Source organism: Narcine bancroftii, chromosome 1, assembly GCF_036971445.1.
Source record: "Narcine bancroftii isolate sNarBan1 chromosome 1, sNarBan1.hap1, whole genome shotgun sequence".
NCBI lineage: Eukaryota > Metazoa > Chordata > Chondrichthyes > Torpediniformes > Narcinidae > Narcine > Narcine bancroftii.
Genome location: NC_091469.1, coordinates 435,313,883 through 435,321,815, shown reverse-complemented (window position 1 = coordinate 435,321,815; position 7,933 = coordinate 435,313,883).

Genomic DNA, 7,933 nt, shown 5'->3' with positions numbered 1-7,933 from the left:
CTGAATGTTTATTCTATATGAGTGTTGTTTTATGGGACTTGCCTCTCCCACATCCACATCATGATAAATCACTGACGTCCTTTTTGGCACATCAGGACACAAATTTGTATATTTCAAAATTAATTCTTTCAACTGCATCTATTCTTGTGACTTAAGATGGCCTAACTTTTCCTCCAGATTTTCCAAAATTGCTGAGTTAGACAGGCACATTTGAACCATGGTTTCTTTAAGGTTACCCTCACAAGATTCTGTTTCCATAATCTTATGATCCATAACTTCCTCAACCCTGTCAACAACTAACACCTCTGATGCAGAATGTTCTCCACTACCCTTATTCTCTAAATAAGGTTTCATTAACAATTCGCCCTTTTTTTAAATTTTTTTTTATTTTTCATACTATAAACCACATTGATCAAGATACATACATTTTTCTTTTCAAATATATACAGTGTCGTTTTCTCCCCCCCCCCCTTCCCATCCCACCCTCCCTACCTCCCCTCCCATTCATTTAAAGTTCAGAATCCAAGATACATTAAACCCGTCAAACAATGTTGTCACTCAATAAAAATAAACAAGTTCCATTGAGTCAATTCTTTTAATTTCCTTCTCCTTCTGTCATTTTAGGTGGTAGATGTCCCCGGTAGGTTTTCTCTATTGTGTTTCATGTATGGCTCCCATATTTGTTCAAATATTGTAATATTATTTCTTAAATTATATGTTATTTTTTCTAGTGGAATACATTTATTCATTTCTATATACCATTGTTGTATTCTCAAGTTATCTTCTAATTTCCAGGTTGACATAATACATTTTTTTGCTACAGCTAGGGCTATCCTAACAAATCTTTTTTGTGCACCATCCAAATCAAGTCCAAATTCTTTGTTTTTTTATGTTACTTAGGAGGAAGATCTCTGGGTTTTTTGGTATATTGCTTTTTGTGATTTTATTTAATATCTGGTTTAGATCTTCCCAAAATTTTTTCACTTTCTCACATGTCCAAATTGCATGAATGGTTCCCATTTCCTTTTTACAGCGAAAACATCTGTCAGATACTGTTGGGTCCCATTTATTTAACTTTTGAGGTGTAATGTATAGCCTGTGTATCCAGTTATATTGTATCATACGTAACCTCGTGTTTATTGTATTTCTCATAGTTCCAGAGCATAACTTCTCCCATGTTTCCTTCTTTATCTTTATGTTTAAATCTTGTTCCCATTTTTGTTTAGTTTTACCATTTGTTTCCTCATTCTCCTTTTCTTGCAGTTTAATATACATATTTGTTATAAATTTTTTGATTATCATTGTGTCTGTAATCACATATTCAAAATTACTTCCCTCTGGTAACCTCAGACTGCTTCCCAATTTGTCCTTCAAGTAGGATTTCAGTTGGTAGTATGCCAACACTGTATCTTGAGTTATATTATATTTATCCTTCATTTGTTCAAAGGATAGTAATTTATTTCCTGAAAAGCAATTTTCTATTCTTTTGATCCCTTTTTTCTCCCATTCTTTAAAGGAAAGGTTATCTATTGTAAAAGGGATTAGCTGATTTTGCGTCAGTATTAGTTTTGGTAATTGGTAATTTGTTTTATTCCTTTCTACATGAATCTTCTTCCAAATATTGAGTAGATGATGTAATACCGGAGAATTCCTACATTGTACCAATTTTTCATCCCATTTATATAATATATGTTCAGGTACCTTCTCCCCTATTTTATCTAGTTCTAATCTAGTCCAATCTGGCCTTTCCCTTGTTTGATAAAAATCTGATAGATATCTTAATTGTGGGTGGTAAGTCTTTCCAATGCTCTAAGTCGTCCTGTAATTTTTTCATTAGTGGATAATAATTGAGTTTTTTATTTATTTGTATACCTAGGTATCGTATTGCTTGCATTTGCCATCTGAATGGTGATTCTTTCTAAAATTTTGAGAAATCCGCATTATTCATTGGCATGCTTCACTTTTATTTGCATTAATCTTGTAACCCGACATTTCTCCATATTCCTTCAATTTCTTATGTAATTCTTTTATTGATATTTCTGGTTCTGTTAAGTATACTATAACGTCATCTGCAAATAAACTGATTTTATATTCCTTGTCTTTTATTTTTATCCCTTTTATTTTATTTTCTGTTCTTATCAATTCTGCTAGTGGTTCTATAGCTAACGTGAACAATAAGGGTGATAGTGGACATCCCTGCCTTGTTGATCTGCTTAAGTTAAATTGCTTTGATATATATCCATTTACTATCACTTTCGCCAATGGCCCCTTATATAATGCTTTAATCCAATTAATATACTTCTCTGGTAAACTGAATTTTTGTAATACTTTGAATAAATAATTCCATTCTACTCTGTCAAAGGCTTTCTCTATGTCTAAAGCAACTGCTACTGTTGGAGCTTTATTCCCTTCTACTGCATGAATTAAGTTAATAAATTTACAAATATTGTCTGTTGTTCATCTTTTTTTAATAAATCCAGATTTACTATTTTTGGTATATAGTCGGCTAATCTGTTTGCTAATAGTTTAGCTATTATCTTATAATCTGTGTTAAGTAAAGATATTGGTCTATATGACGCTGGTGCGAGTGGATCTTTCCCTGTCTTTGGTATTACTGTAATTATTGCTGTTTTGCATGAATCTGGTAAGCTTTGTGTTTTATCATTCTGGTTGATTACTTCCAGGAGGGGAGGAATTAATAAATCTTTAAATGTTTTATAGAATTCTATTGGGAATCCATCCTCTCCTGGTGTTTTATTATTTGGTAGTTTTTTTTATTATCTCTTGTATTTCTACTATTTCAAATGGTTCTGTTAATTTATTTTGTTCCTCTATTTGTAATTTCAGTAGTTCAATTTTAGTTAAAAATTCATCTATTTTGCCTTCTTTCCCTTCGTTTTCAGTTTGGTATAATTGTTCGTAGAATTCTCTGAAGTTTTCATTAATCTCCATTGGATTATATGTGATTTGTTTGTCTTTTTTCCTTGATGCCAATACCATTCTCTTAGTTTGTTCTGTCTTAAGCTGCCATGCTAGAATTTTGTGCGTTTTTTCTCCTAGTTCATAATATTTCTGTTTTGTCTTCATTATGTTCTTCTCCACCTTATATGTTTGTAGTGTTTCATATTTTATTTTTTTTATCTGCCAATTCTCTTCTTTTAGTTGTGTCTTCCTTCATTGCTAATTCTTTTTCTGTATTTGTTATTTCCCTTTCCAACTGCTGTTTCCTGATTGTAGTCCTTCTTCATCTTGGTTACATAACTTATTATTTGCCCTCTGATGAATGCTTTCATTGCGTCCCATAGTATAAACTTATCTTTCACTGATTCCGTATTTATTTCAAAGTACATTTTATTTTTTCTTTCAATGAATTCTCTAAAATCCTGCCTTTTAAGTAGCATGGAGTTTAATCTCCATCTATACATTCTTGGAGGGATGTCCTCTAACTCTATTGTCAATATCAGGGGTGAGTGGTCCGATAATATTCTAGCTTTATATTCTGTTTTTCTTACTCTGTCTTGCATACGAGCTGATAACAGGAATAGGTCTATTCTTGAGTATGTTTTATGTCTACCCGAATAATATGAATATTCCTTTTCCTTTGGGTGTTGTTTCCTCCATATATCCAAAAGTTGCATTTCTTGCATCGATTTAATTATAAATTTGGTTACTTTGTTCTTTCTGTTAATTTTTTTCCCAGTTTTATCCATGTTTGAATCCAAATTAAGGTTGAAATCCCCTCCTATCAGTATGTTCCCTTGCGTGTCTGCTATCTTCAAAAAAATAACTTGCATAAATTTTTGATCTTCTTCGTTAGGTGAATATACATTGAGTAAATTCCAAAACTCCGAATATATTTGACATTTTATCATTACATATCTCCCTGCTGGATCTATTATTTCCTCTTCTATTTTAATTGGTACATTTTTACTGATTAATATAGCTACTCCTCTAGCTTTTGAATTATATGACGCTGTTGTTACATGTCCTATCCACTCTCTCTTTAATTTCTTGTGCTCCATTTCAGTTAAATGTGTTTCTTGCATGAATGCTATATCAATTTTTTCTTTTTTCAGTAAATTTAGCAGTTTCTTCCTTTTGATTTGGTTATGTATTCTGTTAATATTTAGTCATATAGTTCAACGTAGCCATTTCATACTTTGTTTATCTTTCCTTTCCGTTTCCTCATCATCACCTTTCCTTCTTATCCATTTCTGCTTTCTTGTTTTGAACATTTTATAAGACAACATTTCTAAAACATCAAACATTTCCCTTATTCTCCTATCTAAAATTTCTTTAACTCCACTATCCCCTCCCCTTCCTGAGTTGCCCTTTATCCCTTGTCGTGCAACCACATCTCCCCTCTCCATTTGGATTTGCGAATTCACTCGCAAGCGTCAACTGATTTCGCAGTGACCGTAACTCCTCCCCACCCAGCCCCCCCAGAAAAGATTTCAATTTTCATATATAACAAAGGTCACTCTCTTAATTTCATCCTTACTTCCTCTCTTCCCTTTCTTTCCTTTATTAATTCTTATCTATACTCTATATATTTTCCTTTAAATACGGATACACTCATGTACACACATATAGATATATATATATATATATATATATATACATACACATATATTATACCCATATACACACATACATATAGTTCGTGGTCATTTTTACTCTCGTTACATGTCTTCATCTCTCTGCCTGTTTTGTAGTTGTTCTGCAAATTTTCGTGCTTCCTCCGGATCCGAGAATAGTCTGTTTTGCTGCCCTGGAATAACTATTTTAAGTACCGCTGGGTACTTTAGCATAAATTTATATCCTTTTTTCCATAGGATCGCTTTTGCTGTATTAAACTCCTTTCTCTTCTTCAGGAGTTCAAAACTTATGTCAGGATAGAAAAAAAAATTTTGACCTTTGTATTCCAGTGGCTTTTTGTCTTCTCTTATTTTCTTCATTGCTTTCTCCAATATATTTTCTCTTGTTGTATATCTTAAGAATTTTACTAAAATGGATCTTGGTTTTTGTTGTGGCTGTGGTTTTGGGACTAATGTTCTATGTGCCCTTTCTATTTCCATTTCTTCCTGTAATTCTGGTCTTCCTAGGACCCTGGGGATCCAATCTTTTATAAATTCTCTCATATTCTTGCCTTCTTCATCTTCCTTAAGGCCCACTACCTTTATATTATTTCTTCTATTATAATTTTCCATTATATCTATCTTCTGAGCTAACAGCTCTTGTGTCTCTTTAACTTTTTTATTAGATTCTTCTAATTTCTTTTTTAAGTCCTCTACTTCCATTTCTACGGCTGTTTCTCGTTCTTCCACCTTGTCCACTCTTTTTCCTATATCTGACATGACCATCTCTAATCTATTCATTTTTTCTTCTGCACTTTTAATTCTTCTTTTTATTTCACTAAATTCTTGTAATTGCCATTCTTTTACTGATTCCATATATTCTTTAAAAAACTATATATCCATTGTCTTGCCTTTCCCTTCTTCTTCCATTTCTCTATGTTCTTCTTCTTCTTCCTCCTCTGGGTTGGACATCTGTTGTTTCCTTGTTTTCTTTTTACTCTCTTCTTTCTTGTTCTCGTTGTTTTCTATGTTCTCTTCCTGTTGTTGTGTTGCAGCTGTCATGCTCAGCTGTGGAGATCGACTCCTCAGCTGGTCCTCCCTCCCGTCAGTGTTTTTTTTTTCATGCGCATGCGCGGTTGCGCACTTTTACTTGGCTCCGCGAGCCATTTTTGTAGTCCCGATCTCGGGACTTCAACTGACCTTAGGGAGCGGGCTTCTCTCTCCGCGGCGGGCCTCCTCGGACAGGTAAGGCCTTCACCTTCTTCTTCCAACGTTCTTTCTTCTTCTCTTCTTCCCGTTGCTTTCGACTTTTTTTTCTTCGCTGCCATTTTCTTCCCACCTTTACTTTCACTTTGTTTTAATTTTTATGTTTGTGCCTTTGTGTTTTGTGTGTTTTTTTTAAACTTTTCCGGAGAAGGCTGGAGTTCTCTGACCGGCCACTACTCCATCACGTGACTCCTCCCAACAATTTGCCCTTCAAGTAATATCCACAAGCCATTTCTTTAATCTCTTGATCACTTAATGCTCTGTCCCTGAAGTTAATAAGATTTGTATCTGTCCTTTGTTGCTGAATTAACTCTTTCCTTAACAAATAAAAATCCTTACTCTCACAATTAACCTGCTCTTTCAAGACTGTTTCAGAAGCCCTGGGCCAGTCTTTATCAACTGGATCTTCCTCAGCTCTCATCATTTTCTTAGACAAAGACCTTGCGCATGCAGGATATATCTCACAATCCTCTTCAATGTTATCCGTACTAGGCTGATTTGTTAATCTCAAAACTGAACCAACTTTATCCTCTGCCAAATCATTCCCAAATAAAAATGAGACTCCTTGCATGAGTAACTTTGAAATGACTCCTACTATAACAGGTCCTTTAATTCTGAATTCAGCACTATGTTGTGAAGAGATATTGACTTTACCTCACTCCAATACCTCTAATCAAAGTCATCTCCCCTGTGTCAGTCTTTTGATCAAGAGTTAAAACATTCTCCAACAACAGTGACTGAACAGCTCCAGTATCTCTAAGAAGTTTAACTGGAACCTATGATTCTCCCTCCTTTACTGAAACGAAGCCCTCTGACACAAAAGGTTTGAAAATATCCATAACACCCTTACAATATAAATTATAATCTGTCACACTATGCACCTGCACATAGCTGCGCTGAATATTCCCCCATCTGCATGCGCATGCTCCTGCCAGCCCTGGTACTCAAATCCATCGCACATGCGCTAGTTGGCACTCGCTCATGCACAAAACAATAAAGATGGCTCTGCCTAGCTAACCAACGGACCTCAGAGTGCCGACTAATAAAGTCAGTACACAGTAACCTTTCACATATTTCCCCTACACACAGGACATCTGCCAACCTAACTGTGCCCCTCTGAGGTCTGCGCTCTAGGTGGCTGCCTAGTTCATGGAATGGAAGCACCAGTCCTGATTAACTGGTACCTACTGACTTCAAGAGGGATAGAAGGGGCTGAATTCGCCAGGTGTATACAAGAGGATACCTGACACAGTATGTGGACCGGCTGACTCAAGGAGAGGCCATACTGGATCTGTTTGTGGGTAATGAACCTAGTCAGGTGGTGGACCTCTCAGCAGGGGAGCATTTTGGTGAGAGTGACCACAACTCCCTTAGCTTCAGCTTAGCTATGGAAAAGGATAAAAACAGACAAAATGGGAAAGTGCTTAACTGGGAAAGGGCTAATTATGAAGGGACGAGGCAGGAACTAGCGAGAATAAATTCGAAACTTATTTAAGTGTGAAAGCACAGAAGTAATGTGGAGGAAGTTTAAGGACCATTTGAGCAGGGTTCAGGATAGGTTTTTCCCACTGGGACAAGGAAAAGATGGTAGGAAATGGAAATAGTGGCTGATGGGCAGATCAGACAATGTCAAAAGGAAGAAGGAAGCATACATTAGATATAGGAAACAGGAAGCACTTATGAGAAGTATATGGTAGCCAGGAAGAAGCTCAAGAAAGGGCTTAGGAGAGCTTGAAGTGGGCATGAGATGGCCTTGGCATGTAGAATAAAGGAGAATCCAAGGCGTTCTAGGCATATTTGAAGAACAGAAGGATGATGAGTATGAAGATGGGGTTGCTAAAGGATAAAGGAGACAATGTGTACCTGGAGGTGAAGGAGGTTGGGGAGGCCCTAAATGAATACTTTGAATCAGTATTCACAAGAGAAAAGGAACTTGATCATAGTTAGGTCGAAATTGTACCAGCCTATATGCTGGGCAACGTGAAGATTAACGAAGAGGAAATGTTGGATCTTCTTAAAAACATCAAAATTGATAAGTCACCGGGGCCAGACATGATATACCCCAGGCTGCTGTCAGAAGAGAGAGAAGA